At 37.2% G+C, this 12,975-nt stretch overlaps 1 protein-coding gene across 1 annotated transcript in view; it reads left to right on the forward strand.

Annotated features, from left to right (window-relative positions):
• Positions 1-12,975, forward strand: part of SLC22A15 (solute carrier family 22 member 15) — a 118,214-nt gene that overhangs the window by 82,035 nt on the left and 23,204 nt on the right. The gene's annotated exons all lie outside the window — the stretch shown is intronic.

Consider the following 12,975-nt stretch of genomic DNA (forward strand, 5'->3'; position numbering starts at 1 on the left):
AACTATAAAAGTATTTCTAGAAAAAGAAAAATGCAAAGATACTGCATTGTTAGAAAATGCATCTGTGTAGTATGTTAAAGGGAAAGATCTTATGATTATCTCAATAGATGCATGAAGATTATTTGACAAAATTCAACACCTATTTAAAATAAAAGCTACTAGCAGACAAGGAGTAAAAGGAAACTTCCTTAGCAGTATAAGGGGTATTGTAGCACGTAAGATGAATTGACCTAAGGCATCTCTTCACCTTCCCGGGACCTTCAGACTTTCTTGATAATGACCACAATAAGAAATGTATTTTACATATTCTTTCTCTTCCCTGTTCCTCCACCTCTTTCTAATCTCTGTCTCTGTCTCTGTTTCTGTCTCTATCTCTGTCTCTTTCTCCCCGCCTTACAATACTTACTATATATATATTTAAAATATATTAAAATATATACATAAAAATTTCATGAAACATGCTTATTCTTGCTTGGTACACTGATAGCTTATATTCTGTCCCATTTTGTTTTATAAAATGCCACTTGTGACCCACTAAACCGATTTCATGACCTACTGTAGTTTAAAAACCCTTGGTTCGTTTCTACTTTATAACAAAGTGAATCAGTTATATATATACATATGTTCCCATATCTCTTCCCTCTTGCGTCTCCCTCCCTCCCTCCCACCCTCCCTATCCCACCCCTCTAGGCGGTCACAAAGCACTGAGCTGATCTCCCTGTGCTATGCGGTTGCTTCCTACTAGCTATCTATTTTATGTTTGTTAGTGTATATATGTCCATGCCACTCTCTCACTTTGTCACAGCTTACCCTTCCCCCTCCCCATATCCTCAAGTCCATTCTCTAGTAGGTCTGTGTCTTTAGCAATTATACTCCAATAAAGATGTTAAACAAAAAATAAAATAAAATACTAAATGCATTGTATTTTCTATGGTATTATATTTTACTTTAAAATGAAAAGAATGTTGGTGAAGACACACAAAAGTGATTTCACAATTCATAAGCAAATCAAACCAAGCAGTTGGAAAAAGTGAAACATAAAATTTTTGCTAGATCAAAGTTACTTCATGATTAAATTCTTAAGTGAGTGACAGGAGTATTTGCCAGTTAAAGAGATTCAAATGCTTTTTAGCCACACTTTACAGTCAAGACTGTTGATATTCTGTTGCAGAAATACAAGTCTCACTGTTATTCCCACCCAAATGAAGAGTTATCCCTCTTCCCTATAGGTCTAAATTTCTCTTGGAAAAGAGCTTTGCATCTGTGGAAACATTTGGACTTCTCAGCTGAGACCCTGGAGCTCTGTAATACAAAGCTTAGAAGAGATTACTTATTTATTGAAAAATGTCAAGGGCAGATGTAGTCAAAGTAGTATTAAAATAACTTCAGTCTAGACCTTGCAGAACAATTGATTTTGAATAGAATAGATGTTGATGGAATTTCTTTGCTTCAAAATATAACTTCAAGAAATTGAGTGAAATGATTGTGTAAGATGGGCAAAAATGCACACTCAGTTTGGAAGTGAGTTTAATCAATGAATGATTTACCAATATGTAGGCAGAGCTTCCAGAAACCACAGAACAGAAGGCAGTATGCAGAAGGAAGCCCATTGATACAGTCCACACAGCATAGGTCGAGGAGTGGATCCGGAGAGGTAAACTGTTCAGCACTGGGAAGCACTTGAAAGATGGTAAATATTTGTCATGTCAGATTAGGGTTTTAAAATTGTAGAAGCTACAATATGCTTGCCGGTGATAATATAATAGGTTCATTTGTTTCCTAGAGCCACTTTAATTATTAGAGATGCATTTCACCATATATAGGATGTTTGCTTTCCTATTGGCTATTGCAGATGGCATGCACCTATTTAATTGTGTAGCAGGATCAAGTTATATGTATATGAATATAAGAGGGACTCTAACACGTTTTACATTGCCTGCCACTGGAGTGTGATCTGCCAAACGACCTCCCTCAACCGCTCTGATTCTTTCAATGGGTTCTGAGGAAATACTAATAACATCAAGGGCAGCATTTCACCATATTGATGATCTTTCTTAAGGAAACAGGTTGATGATGATCCCCAAATATTTTAAAGTCTCACATCTCCCCCCACTAATTTCCCTGAAAATACAAAATAGAAGAATGGTGAACTGAAATGAATTGTTATGTCTATGATATGCTTGCCTCTAATGCAGCATAGTTAGATTGGAAAACTTAATTCTGAAGTTAACAGGGAAGGAAATTGGTAGAGAGCAGCAGTTCACTTTCAAATAATATCCTTCCTGTACTATTTATTGTCATTAAGTTTTCCATTATAGTTTTCTCTGAATGGATACCGTAACCAAGAGAGAGGAGGAGGAAGAGGAAGAGTATTTTGCTTTTACTGGCAGAATGGCAGCAGAATAGACGGGTGGTTAAGAAATGCCAATCAAACTAACTTTTCCATAAAGACTCCCAAGACCCTTTTTAGTTTACATAAGTAATCGGGCGTTATATTAGTTTCCTATTGCTGCTATAACAAAATACCACAAACTTTAGACAACACAGATTTATTCTATTACAGTTTTGGAGGTTAGACAACGAAGTGAATCGTAAGGGGTTAAAATGAATATGTCAGCAGGGCTGTTTTTTCCTGAGTTCTTGGCGGGGGTGGGGTTGGGGGATATCCATTCCTTTGTCTCTTGCAGCTTCTGTCTCACAGCTTCTAGAGTCTGCAGCATTCGCAGCTTCTAGAGTCTGCAGCATTCCTCGCTCCTGGCCACATCACTCCAGTCTTGTTGTCTAACATGGCCTTCTACTTGCTCTGACCTTCTGCCTCCCTCTTATAAGGACCTTTGTGACTACATCAGGCCTACCCAGATGATTCAGGCTCATCTCCCCATTTCAAGATCCTTAATCACATCTGCAAAGTCCCTTTTGCCATAAAAGGTAACATTCACAGGTTCTGGTGATTAGCATGTGGATATCTTTGGGGGCCAGTATTCAGCTTATCACAGGTGTCTTAAGTGTGTTTCATTAAAGTTTTTTGAGTAGATGAGACCTGCTGGAGTCATCAGTGTATAATTGTAAGTTTTATGGGAAAACCTAGTCATTATCAAGAGAAGCTGGACCCAGACCACAGGTAACAGCCTCAAATCTACTTTTATTATTGAGTTTATAGACCCAGTTGGCTAAGCCTGAAGTCTTCCAGTTACTGTTTGAAAGAATGAACTGCTTACAAAAGAATTTGAACCTACTAAGACTTTATTTCTGAGTTTTATTTGTTGCTGTATCTTAACAATTTCCAGTAGTTTTCTTATCAAAATCAATTGTTATTATCTCTACCTTTGTTACATGCTCTTAAGCATCCTATACTTTTCCATAATTATAGTACTTACTGTGTAATTTAATAAACGATGATGTCTTCCCTACTAAGCCATACGCTCTATGAAAATTGGGTACATGTCTGTCTTTTTTCCTACTACATTCCTGCCCATAACACTGGACCCAGTGTTTATTAGGCATTCAGATATTTTTGAAGAAAGGCATGAATCCCTCACCACTCTTTCCTACGAGCTCAGTCAGTACATTGAACTCAAAAGCAACCAAGGGGGCTCTATCTTACTCATCTTAGTAATTCTAAGAGCTAGCACAGTACTGGGGACATGGTAGGCATTTATTAAATTTTTATATGAGTGAATACCTGGACACAAGGTAGTCAAGATTGGCTTAACTGACCTATCAAGTAATATTCTCAAACGGGATACTCTTCCCCAAGATCAATTTGAAAAGGTCTATGGATTATTTAGCTCTGAGAAAACTACTCATAGGAAACTAGAAAAACCTTCATTCCACGTTAACCTTCCTATTACGTAAATCACCATTTTGAGCAAAGTTAAGAGTTAGGATTAGAATATATTCAAGAGAGAAATGATCCCTTTTAAATGTCTACCTTGGTCTAAAATGTCTACCTTGAAAATAGAAGTAAGCAAAGAAGGGTTGATTATTAAATGACAATCTTGTCCATGTATTTATGGACTTATTACTAAAATACGATTCTTCCCACTGAGTTGTAGAATAATTTTAATTTGGTGATTCTTTTCTTTTCACTGAGGCATCTCCCTCTCCCCACAGAGAGACATTCTACCCTATGAGTGTATTCTTTGGAGGAATTTTTGGTATAACCTTCAATGTTGTAATATTCAGATCTCCTAAAATAATTCATCTAGTGGAAACAACATGTAAAAAGTTCAGAAATGCTGTCAATTTGATTCCAGGCGCTTGAGGGATCAGCCCAGTAAGAAAGTTTTTAGGAGTTGGATCAATGTCTAGATTTTCCTGTTTGCTAGGTGATTCACAAGCTGGCTCTAATGTTGACTAAAATATAGGTTTTCCTTAATTTATCAGATGAATGCTTTGTCAGAGGAATGAATAAATAACTGAAAACAACTCAGAGTAAAGCCTAAGGGGAATGCTGGACAGTTAGGCTAGTTGTACTTACTTCTCCATCCTGCCATTTCCAGAAACTATTTATTATTGGTAAGTAGGTTCCAAAGCATCTTCAAGGCCAGAAAATGCATTCAGATGCCGTTGAGCTATAGAATTCTATAATGATTGATTTGCCAATATCAAAGCAGAGTCAGAGCATAGCAGATGCATTTCTCACAGTGAAAGAATTTATTATCTTCCCAATCCAGTCCACCAGGAGAGAGATGAGGCTTGATAAGGATTTAACTGATAAAGGAAAGAATGACTTGGTAAAAAGTTGAAGACCTGGACAGCAGCAGAGAATTTGGGGGAAAAAATCAGAGAGCAAAGGTAGTGTTGTTTTGTCTTGTGGAACAAAGTATTTGAGTTAAGCAGTGGTATAGAATCATTAACAAGTTTTGTTGACAAAAGTGTCATAAAATGGCATCCAATGAGAAGTGGAGTGACCACCTAGGCTTTGTATGTCTTTAAATTTTCTTTCAAACCACCCAGATAGCTTCAAGTTTATCCTAGGAAGATGTACACAAAAGATCAAAAGATTTCCTTAATTAGTTTCTTTGTATTCAAAAGATTATTTCAGGGAAAAAAATCATTTCCTTATTCATAAAATATTTAGAGTACCTACTATGTGCTGTGTCCTATTCTTGGTGCTGCGTTAAAAGAAAGAACATGTATTGAGCATCACTCTAAACAGCTTATATTTCTTGGTACATCCAATCCTCAGAAGAAAACTATGAAACGTATACTATGGATTCCATTTTATGGATGAGAAAACCGAGGCCCTAGTTAAGTCACCTCCTCAAGTCAGGCAACTAATAGTTGGCAAAGCCTGGATTATCTGACTTCAGAGGTCATTTCTTTTTTTTTTTTTTAACATCTTTATTGAAGTATAATTGCTTTACAATGGTGTGTTAGTTTCTGCTTTATAACAAAGTGAATCAGCTATACATATACATATATCCCCATATCTCTTCCCTCTTGCGTCTCCCTCCCTCCCACCCTCCCTATCCCACCCCTCTAGGTGGTCACAAAGCACCGAGCTGATCTCCCTGTGCTATGCGGCTGCTGCCCACTAGCTATCAATTTTACATTTGGTAGTATATATATATCCATGCTACTCTCTCACTTCGTCCCAGCTTACCCTTCCCCCTCCCCGTGTCCTCAAGTCCATTCTGTACGTCTGCATCTTTATTCTTGTCCTGCCCCTAGGTTCTTCATAACCTTTTTTTTTTTTTTTTAGATTCCATATATATGTGTTAGCATACCTTATTTGTTTTTCTCTTTCTGACTCGCTTCACTCTGTATGACAGACTCTAGGTCCATCCACCTCACTACAAATAACTCAATTTCGTTTCTTTTTATGGCTGAGTAATATTCCATTGTATATATGTGCCACATCTTCTTTATCCATTCATCTGTCGATGGACACTTAGGTTGCTTCCATGTCCTGGCTATTGTAAATAGAGCTGCAATGAACATTGTGGTGCGTGACTCTTTTTGAATTCTGGTTTTCTCAGGGTATATGCCCAGTAGTGGGATTGCTGGGTCGTATAGTAGTTCTATTTTTAGTTTTTTAAGGAACCTCCATACTGTTCTCCATAGTGGCTGTATCAATTTACATTCCCACCAACCAGAGGTCATTTCTTAAGTGACTAAGCTATACCGCTACAATTCTAGAGGGGCTCTTAAATTTTAGCCAGGCCTTATATTTTCCATAGGCTGTTTGATGATACTGATGATGGTGATTATAACTACTATGCATTGAGTACCATGCACCATGTCACCATGACCATACATTCTGTGGTTATGTCTTAAAATTCTCACAACAGTTCTATTAGGTAGTGTATAATTCTTGCTCTGCTGATGAAAACAACGAAGCTTAGGGGCATTACATAACTTTTTCAAGGTCACAGCTAATAATAGGCAGTGTTAGGTCTAGATCCCATTTTGTCTTATGCCAAGGCCCAGACATTTTGATTAGGCTCTCTCTGGAGGCAGAGCATTTTAAGGATTCTAATTAGTTAATGATTCTCCCTGTATTTTAGAACCATTGAGGTTTTTTTTCCTCTCCACAATTAAATCAGTAAAGGAATACATTTGTCAGTCAAAAATGTGGATTCAGAAGCTCATCAAGATTCAGACTCCTCATTAATGGGCTAAATCCAGCTATGATCTCATAGAGAAGATGGAAAAATTCTCCATATCTCTGGAGTACCCTTTGAGGTTACTTAAATTATTCACTTTAGGGCAACTATTAACCTACCATTTCACCAAATATATTCAAGAAAAATTCACTGAGCGCCTACTATGTACTAGGCATTGTCGTAGGCTTGGAGTTGTCAAAGATCAGTGAGGTGGGTTTCTCAAGCTGTGAGCCTTCCCAGAGGGATTTAAGTACTACAAAGATGAAAAGGCCTTGGTGAAATTGAGACAGCCTCTGGGATCCAAGTTTGGGAAACTTGCTAGTGACAGAAATGGATTTCTTTTTCAATGAAAAATTTCTTGAGCAGTGAGGTCGCAGGCTGAGACTTTTGATAGTGATTTCAAGGAAGTCTAAGTTACAGAACTTTTGAGCTGTCCCTCACCCTATGCTTTTAATTATGCCAACAATTAAAATTAATTAACAGGCTAAAGCCTGTTATCTGGGGAGAGTAAGCATGCTGCTATCAGCAAAGGGACACATAAACATTTCCTCTTGTAAATACTCTTTCCCTTTATCAGTTAAAAGTCCAGTGTAAAGACCAGGCCTTCCCGACTGCCACCATTTTTTTCCCCACATTCCTCATTAAACTTCTTTATTTGATTCTTAATAACTTTTAGCTTTGGAGTAGTTCAGAATACTCCCCAAAGATATTTTAAGTACCCTCTGAAATGGTCACAGTATTGCAGGAATACAGTTTTAGAATCAAGAGAGATTTTTTTTCTTATTCTCACCTTCCTTTTCTTTTACATGAAATATTAATAATATCATTTTTATTATAAGTCCTTGTGCTGATTACTAAGTAATGTGTATGGAAAACTCCAGCTGCCAAGTAGGAGGGCTTCAATAAATTCTACTACCTAGAAACTGCCAAAGATTTTAAAACAAGGATTTAATACACACATTTTTTAAAATGTTAAAAAAAAAAGTGAACTCTCATGGTGCCATATTTTTTTCCAAAAATGAAATTGATAAGGAATGTTTCAAGAAAACATATTTTCAATCTGGTCCAGTTCATCTGCCACCTAATCATGTAACTGAGGAAATAAGACTTTTGTAAGACCACTTCCTTCTTATCTTCCTTGAAGATCTGTAAGCTCCCTTCCCCCTTTCCCCTCCCACTTTCCTGAGGAATCCTGGTTTGGGGAGGAGATGGTAGCCTCCTGGTGGGAGGAGAGGAAGGACTATAAAATCAATTTCCTCTAGCCCTGGACGGCAGATCTTCTCTCTTTCCCTTTTGGAACCAGCTTGGAAGGGTAAGTGTGGGAGAGAGGCAATTAGGGTGTGTGTGTATATGTGTGTGTGTGTGTGCGTGTGTGTGTGTGTGTGTGTGTGTGTTTCCCATCTAGAGCTCTATAAGGGAACTGGGGAGAGGAAGCCACGAATACCGATTGCACCATTCTCTGGGCTATAGGGAGAGGGGATGATTCTTGAGGATTCTTTCTGGCTGTAGGTGTGCTCAGGAAGACTGTGCTCTGGCCAGAGTGTCATCTGTGTTTAAATCCTTGAAACTCAAGGGAGCCTTAGGTGAAGGAACAGGAAGCAAATTCAATTACAATATGTGGACCACCCTTAAGGTTGATGGACAGGTCTTACTGTTTTGAGAACAAACAAATATTACCACTCATTTGTATCTAGTTGTTCACATGGGTTCTATCCCTTGCCCTTTTCTCTTTCCACTTTATATACTCTCCCTGAGCAATCTCAACGCCATCCACTCTGAATATTGAATTTTATTATTTGTATATCTTTTCTCTGATTATAAAAATATCAGTACATTAACTGTAAAAAAAAAAAAAAATCAATGGGAAGAAAGGTAACATGGAAAGTAAAAATTGGATGCACTCCCACCACCCAGAGAAGACCATTTTAACTTTTTCTACATGTATGGGTAATGTTTTGTGACCTACTTTTTTCTATCTACCAATAATATCACAAACATTTTTCTGTTATTAAATATTCTTTTACTGTATAATGGTTAAAGGCTACAAAGTATTCCATCATATAGATGGAATTGTAACTTATTTGCCAGCGTCCAATTGTTATTTAGTTTATGTCCATTGTTTCCTATTATAAATGAGGCATACAGAGAGTTGGCATACCCCTTATGTTTCCTTCATATAAATTTTAAGATGCAGACTCATTGGGTCAATGGGCAGGATTTCTTTAAAGTTTTGATGAAAATTGTCCTGTCAGTTTACATTGCCCTTGTTAATACATGAGGGCCACATTTCCAACAGGCTTCTAAGCACTATTACCTTTTCCTAATTTTTGCCAAGTTATCAAATTGGGGGACGGGCCAGATGAAGGAGTATCTCATCGTTAGAATTTAATTTGCATGTTTTTGTAATTAGAGATGTAATCGGTTTTTTTTTAATGTTCATTAACCATTTGTATTTATTCTTCTATGGATTGCCTACTCGGATACTCTGCTTATTCTATATTGTGGAATTATGTTTTCTAATTTTGAAGTTTTTAATTTTTATTTAAAGTTTTCAGGACCTTCAGCATATGTTCTTCATATACACAAGTTTAGATAAATGTTGATCTCCTTTTTCTTCTGGTTTCTTTTGTGATTTGTTTTTATATGTAACTCCTTCATTTACTTGTAATTTATTTTGGTGTATGAAAGGATATAGGAGCCTGGCTTTTTTTTTTTTTTTTTATTCCTGAATAGCTGAGCATTTTTCTTTCATCTCAGTGGTTCATATTATCCCCACAGATTAAAAATGCCACCTTTATCTCAGAGCCTGTAAGGATCCAGAGCTCGTGCATGGTCAGGGTTGTTCAGGCAGAAGAAGGGAGGTGGGTGGGAAGGAATGGGGCTTGGGAAAGGCAGAAAGTAAGGAGACTTCAACTTTATGACTAGTATGTCAATTACACTTTTAAAAAAAAATCAGTAGCAAAAAATGACAAATGTTTTCGTTTGTAAAGTCTAGATGTATGGGTCTAGAATGATTTTCTATATTTTTCTGGTGCTCTGTAAAAAAATTTATGAGAACTGTATATTCCCTGGAAGTTTAAAAGAGTCACCAGTAAATTGAGCCTGGCACCTTCTTAACAGTTTTATCATTTCTTCTATAGCGGTTGCCCTTAAAATGTTCTTACTTCTTTTGAGTCGATCTTCCTCATTAATTTTTTTCTAGGACATTATCCGCTTTATTCAGGTGTTGAATTAATTGGTATGTGTTTCAACAGAGTAATCTCTTTTTATCTGTGACTATATCTTTCTGATTCCTATTTTGTATATTGTAATTGTCTTCTTTTTACTTGATGAGATTAACTAAAGTGTCTTTGTGTTTCTGTTGCTTTTAATTATTTTTTAAAAATTTCCAGGTAGTTGGAATTATTTCGTATATAATCATTATAACTTGTTGTTGTTTTGCACCTGGTCAAAATATGTAGTCAGTACAGTTTCTTTTTAGAATATTTAAGATTTTCTTTGCCATGATTTTTCCGTATTTTTTATGAGCACTTGATAAAACTGTTCAGGTTTCTGTTTTAATTTTTGCCTACTTGATCTGCCAGGGACTGAAATAGGAGTGTTAAAACTTCCTACCACAGCTGTGTTTATGCCAAATTCTTTTTGGACTTCTAGTATTTTATGCTTTATATGATTATTCTTAATATTAGTAATGGTACATGAAGGTTCTTACTTGACTACTACATATTCACAATGCCTATTAAAAATAGCAGAAAATTGAAATGATTGTGTTCCATATGCGAGTCTATAAGGGAGTTTAACCCACTGATATTTATTGTCGTAATTGATATTTCGGGCTTCTGTCATCTTATGTTTTCTGACTTGTGTGTTTTCTTGCTATATTATATATTTTCTATCTTTTTCTGTATGAATTGTGGTTTTTTATTGTGATAAAATATACATAACATAAAATTTACCATTTTAATCATTTCTAAGTGTACAGTTCTGTGGCATTAAGTACATTCACATTGTTGTACAACCATCACCAGCATCCATCTCGAGAATTTTTTTCATCTTCCCAAACTGAAACTCTATTCAATAAGCACTAAATCCCCATTCTTTCTCTCCCCAGCCCCTGGGAACCACTTTTCTACTTCCTGGCTCTATGAATTTGACTACTTTAGGTACCTCACACAGGTGGGATGGTACAATATTTGTCCTTTTGTGACTGGCTTATTTCACTCAGTAAAATGTCTTCAAGATTCATCCATGTTGTTGCATGTTGTCAGAATTTCCTTCCTTTCTAAGGTCATGTACCATTCCATTGTTTGTATATACCATATTTTGTTTATCCATTCATCTATTGATGGGCACTTGGATTGCTTCTACCTTTTGGCTGTTGTGAATAATACTGCCACGAACATGGGCGTGCAATATCTGTCCAAGTCCCTGCTTTGATTTCTTTTCAGTACAATACCTGGAAGTGAAATTTCTGGATTAGGTAGTAACTATATGTTTAATTCTCTGAGGAATTGCCATGCTATTTTTCACAGCAGCTACACGATTTTACATTCCCAGCAGCAATGTACAAGGGTTCCAATTTCTCCACATCCTCACCAACATTTATTATTTTCTAATTTTTTAAATTACAGTTTTCCTAAAGGGTGTGAAGTGGTACTTCATTGTGGTTTTGTTTTGCATTTCCCTAATGGTTAGTGATGTTGAGCGTCTTTTCATGTGCTTATTGGCTATTTGTAGATCTTCTTTAGAGAAATGATATTCATGTCCTTTGCACATTTTTTAATTGTTTTGTTGTTGCTGAGTTGTAGAAGTTCTTTATATATCCTGTATATCATTCCCCTATCAGATATATGATTTGCAAATATTTTCTCTCATTATGTGGATTGTGTTTTCACTTTCTTGACAATGATTTTTGCTGCACAAGTTTTTTTGTTTTTGTTTTTTACGTCTTTATTGGAGTATAATTGCTTTACAATCTTGTGTTAGTTTCTGCTGTACAGCAAAGTGAATCAGCTATATGTATACATATATCCCCATATCCCCTCCCTCTTGAGCCTCCTTCCCACCCTCCCTATCCCACCCCTCTAGGTTGTCACAAAGCATGGAGCTGATCTCCCTGTGATGCACAAGATTTTTGTTTTTTTGTTTTTAATTTATTTATTTATTTTATTTTATTTTTGGCGGTGTTGGGTCTTCGTTTCTGTGCAAGGGCTTTCTCTAGCTGTGGCGAGCGGGGGCCACTCTTCATCGCGGTGCGCGGGCCTCTCACGATCACGGCCTCTCTTGTTGCGGAGCACAGGCTTCAGACGCGCAGGCTCAGTAGTTGTGGCTCACGGGCCCAGTTGCTTTGTGGCATGTGGGATCTTCCCAGATCAGGGCTCGAACGCATGTCCCCTGCATTGGCAGGCAGATTCTCAACCACTGCACCACCAGGGAAGCCTGATGCACAAGTTTTAAATTTTGATATAGTCCAATTTCTTTTTACTTTTGTCACCTATGCTTTTGGTGTCATATCCAAGAAACTGTTGCCAAATCCAGTGTCATGAAGCTTTTCCCTTATGTTTTCTGCTAAGAGTTTTATGGTTACTGTGTTTATGTTTAGGTCGTTGATCCATTTTGAGTTAAATTTTGTGTATTGTTTAAGGTAGGGATCCAACTTCATTCTTTTGCATGTGGAAATCCAGTTGTCCTCATGAATTTGAGTAAATTTTGCACGATAGCTACATAGTGGTATACTTTCTAAATTCGTATATGTCTGAGGGTATTTTTGCTGCCTTCATGACAAATAAAAATATTTTCCCCAAAAACTTTGTCAGTTTGCTTGATTGCAGTCTGTCACTCATTGTTGTAGAGAAGTCTGAGGCTATCTCATTTTTTGCTCCTTTTTAGGTTATTTTTCTCTATCCTGCATGCAGTAGAATTCTTTACTTAGCATTTATTTATTTATTTATTGTAAATTTATTTATTTATTTATTTAATTTTGTCTGTGTTGGGTCTTCGTTGCTGCGCATGGGCTTTTCTCTAGTTGTGGCTAGCAGGGGCTTCTTTTCGTTGCAGTGCGCATGCTTCTCATTGCAGTGGCTTCTCTTGTTGTGGAGCACGGGCTCTAGGCGCACGGGCTTCAGTAGTTGTGGCACGCGGGCTCAGTAGTTGTGTCTTTTGGGCTCTAGAGCTCAGGCTCAGTAGTTGTGGCACACAGGCTTAGTTGCTCCATGGCATGTGGGATCTTCCTGGACCAGGGCTCGAACCCATGTCTCCTGCATTGGCAGGCGGATTCTTGTTGCGGAGCACAGGCTCCAGACGCACAGGCTCAGTAACTGTGGCTCACGGGCCTAGTTGCTCCGCGGCATGTGGGATCCTCTCA

Source organism: Balaenoptera ricei, chromosome 1 (genome assembly GCF_028023285.1).
Source record: "Balaenoptera ricei isolate mBalRic1 chromosome 1, mBalRic1.hap2, whole genome shotgun sequence".
Lineage (NCBI taxonomy): Eukaryota > Metazoa > Chordata > Mammalia > Artiodactyla > Balaenopteridae > Balaenoptera > Balaenoptera ricei.